The sequence below is a fragment of the Gavialis gangeticus genome, unplaced genomic scaffold (genome assembly GCF_001723915.1).
Source record: "Gavialis gangeticus isolate Ggan-Ray unplaced genomic scaffold, GavGan_comp1, whole genome shotgun sequence".
Taxonomy (NCBI): domain Eukaryota; kingdom Metazoa; phylum Chordata; order Crocodylia; family Gavialidae; genus Gavialis; species Gavialis gangeticus.
The window spans coordinates 27,979,082-27,983,240 of NW_017729033.1; positions in this window are offsets into that span (position 1 = coordinate 27,979,082).

A 4,159-nucleotide genomic window follows, 5' to 3' on the forward strand; every position below is an offset into this window, starting at 1 on the left:
GGCAAAGAAATCGTTAAACATGTTAGCTTTGTCATCTGGTGTGACGACCAAGTTTCCCAACGCATCCTGCAAGGGCCCCACATTACCTGGGACCTTCTTTTTACCCCCTATGTATTTAAAAAAAGACTTCTTATTGTCCTTAATCTGGGAAGCTAGTCCCAGTTCCATCTCTGCCTTGGACTTCCTAACTACCCCCCTACATCCCCGAGCAACTGCAGAATAGCCCTCCTTGGTGATGACCCCTTCTTTCCATTGGGTGTAGGCCACCTTTTTAGCAAGGAGACATTCCCAGATGCTTTTGGTGAGCCATGGGGGCTTATGCGCCCACGTAATGGACTGTACTGAAAAGAAGCAAGAGTTGGATACTGACAGCAGTCTAGAATTCACTGGAGGCAGCAAAACCTACCCGAGGAGCTGGGTAAAACAGGCCTTGCTGACCTCCATGCTGTCCTGACTTGACTGCTACCTAAGCATGGCTCACTTAAAGCTGGCTTCAGGATGTCTGCATTACACTGCAGATATCAGTGTGACTACAGTGTAGACATCCCCTCTGCTAAAGGAGCACGTTGCAGAATTTAGCAGATGTGTCACAACTATAATTGCAGTCATCCGCAGAACTAAAGAAGCATTTCCATCTCATCTGTCTTAAAACAAGGTGAACCTGTGAGCCTATACAGTAACTATTCTTCATTTTTCTTTCAGTTCTTTCAAATTCATAAGTTTCATTTTCAAGGAGGAATTATATGTTCAGAACTGTAGTAGGACAATAATATTATTTATTGAGCAGCAGCAGAGGCGCTCAGGCAGTCATGCCACCTAAGCACGTAATTAAGAAACAAACAAACAAACCTAGAAACAATTTTAAAGTTCAAATAAATCCGCTGAAGGAAGCCAGTAAATTATGGGGCAGTTCTCATTAGACAGAAATTAACCTTTTTGAAAATGTGTAGGGTTTTTGGGGCTTTTTGGTACATTTAGAGAGAGATGGACTGAAACAGATGTCAAGAGGGGCACACCCCATAACTTTACCACAGCAAACTTACTGACTGATATTATTATGAAGAATACATGTTATTCTATGAACATCCATTATAAGTTGCCCAGTGGAAGTTTAGAGTTGAACAAATAAAGGTGTCCTTGACCAGAAACATTGGTAGTTTAAAGACCAGGGTGGGGACTGACATTACAAACAAAACCCCACACAGAATAAGACCTGCTTTTTCAAACTTGAACAATTCATGGGACAGGGAAAGTCTGGGTAATGTCTTAAAAGTGGAAACAGAGGGCACATGGTAGTTGTAACAAGGAACCCTGTTCTGTTACTGCAGAATCAGAGTGAAAGTAAGGAAGTGGGACTGCCAGGGGCTAGCAGACTACAGTAGTGGCAACTCTAGCAAAATTATTGCGAGTTGTGATTTCCAAGTAAAATTAAGTCTGACTCATGATCTCACGATAGGACTCTCACATCTTGGCATGAACAGTGTGTGTCCCGGAGGCTGGCGGGGGGGCATGGCTGCACTGGCGATGGTGGGACTGCAGCGGTGGTGAGTGAGGAGCTCCCACAGCCAGCAGTACTGACAGTGGTGCAGAAGGGGGGCGAATGTCGACCAAGGGTCAGCAACCACCTGATGGCACTGCCAGCAGCGGCGGCAGCAGCCAGCAGGGATGGCTGACTGCCAGCAGCATCTGCAGGCGGTGTTGGCGGCAGGGTGGCAAGCAGCAGCACCTTTTTGCAGGGGGTGCACTGCCATGCTCAGGGGTGCATGTGCACCCACGTGCACCCCCTACGCATCACCTCTGCATCTCAGGATTTTTTCTTCTGGTGCATGTAGAGCGGTGCCCAGCAGGTAAGTCTGTGGAGGTGAAGGAATGGGAGCAGAAGGAAGGGGTAGGGGGGCAGATTGTGGCCCCCACAATGAGGGAGGGAGTGGTGCAGGGACAGGGGTGGGTTGTGCAAGAGGGTCGCAAGCGGCTCATCCAGAGGCATGGCGTGGGGGTGCGTGGAGGGGAATACTACTCCCTGCCGCTGCACACACCCCCAGGGAGGCATGGGAGCATGTGCTGGGGCTCTGCGTCCTGCTGTCTTTTCCCTGGGAACTGCATGCTGACCACTCCACGTGTCCCCTTCCCTCCTGGTAGCAGGAGGCACAACATAGCATTGCGTGGCTCCTGGGTCAACGGCAGCAGGGCGCAGAGCCCCAGCCCACAGCAGGCAGTCTGCCTCTGCCCTGCGCACAAATCCAGGGGACACATGCCCCCCAGGAGATAGGCGCAGCAGCAGGGAGCCGAGCCGTGACCTCCCTCGCCCCCGCACCCCGGATGAGCTGCCCATGGCTCTCTTGCACAATCCAGCCCAGCCCAAGAGTCCCATTCATCCCAGTCCCTTCCCCTACCCCACTCCCTCCCTCACCATGGGGGGCCTTGATCTGCCCCCCCACCCTTTCCACAGACTTACCCACTGGGCACTGTCTGTGTCTGGAAAGTGCTAAATGCACAATAGTCCAGCAGATATCATCCCAATCCTAACAACATGAAGAGAGACTGAGGGACCTGGACCTCTTCAGCCTCCGCAAGAGGCTGCCTACAAATTCATTAGGAGGATGCAGCAAGGGATCGGAGATGTTCTGTTTACCAGGACGCCTCTTGGGGTAACAAGGAACAATGGTCAAGAACTGACAGACAGCAGATTTAGGCTAGATATCAGGAAAAAATTCTTCACAGTAAGGGTGGCCAGAATCTGGAATGGGCTTCCAATAGAAGTGGTGCTCTCCCCTACCTTGGAGGTCTTTAAGAGAGGGTTGGACAGGCTTCTGGCTGGGGTCATCTAACCCCAGCACTCTTTCCTACCTAGGCAGGGGGTTGGACTCGATGATCTGTTGAGGTCCCTTCTGACTCTAGCATCTGTGAATCTATGATCAGGTAGGAATTTTTAATTTTTTTTAAACCTTTATCGGTTGTAGAAGTATAGTTTATGTAGCATGTGGGACTGGGCTAGTGGCTGCTGCATGCAGCAGTATAGGCTGGATGATACAGCTTTGTGTGCTAGATTAAGCCCATGAATCTTATTCTTTGACACCTCTGACCTAGAGAGACCCTGTGAAGCTTAACAGTGGGGAAGCTACTCTAAGCAAAAAGGAAGAGCAATGCGGCCAGTGCAAGGATGAGATGGAAGACAGAAGGAGCAGGGTGACCACAAGCTTGGGTAGGAGACTTGAAATACCACTACAGATACAGAGAGTTAAACAGCACCTGCCTAGCCAAACACTCATGGCCAGATCCTACTCCATGTATTAGGGATCTAAGTGGTACTTTGGAATGTAAGTGCAATCCCACTGCACCCTGATGGAGTCCCTAAAAAACACTGACACAAAGACAGGTAGGTCCTTGCCACATTTTGTGATTTCATTATGACCAAAGCTGCAACTGAACTCCAACTAGCTTTGAGCATCAAGGACAATAAGAAGTCCTTTTTCAGATATGTGGGGAGCCAGAGGAAAAACAAGGGCAACATCAGACCCCTGCTGAACCAGATGGGGCAACTGACAACTGACGCCCAGGAAAGAGCCAACCTATTAAATGGGTACTTTGCGTCAGTGTTTCATGAGTCCCATGGGACGCCCATGCCTGCTACGGGACAGGGCGGTCCAGGTGAGGGAGATCCCCTGCCCTTCATTAATTCTTACCTCATGAAGGAACATCTTGAGAAGCTGGATTACCTTCAAGTCAGCCGGCCCTGACAATCTACAACCCAGGATACTCAAGGAGCTGGCGAGCATCATAGCCCAGCCCCTGGCATAGATCTTTGAAAACTCCTGGCACTCTGGTGTAGTGCCCGAAGACTGGAAGAAGGCCAATGTGGTGCCTATCTTCAAGAAAGGGAGGAAAGTGGATCCAGCTAACTATAGGCCCATCAGCCTGACTTCTATCCTGGGCAAGATCTTAGAAAAGTTTATTAAAGAGGCCATCCTTAACGGACTGGCCAACGCCAACATCCTAAGGGATAGCCAGCATGGGTTTGCTGCGGGTAGGTCTTGCTTGACCAATCTCATTTCCTTCTACGACCAGGTGACCTATCACCTTGACAAGGGAGAAGAGATTGATGTCATATATCTTGACTTCAAAAAAGCCTTCGGTCTGGTATCCCATGATCACCTCTTGG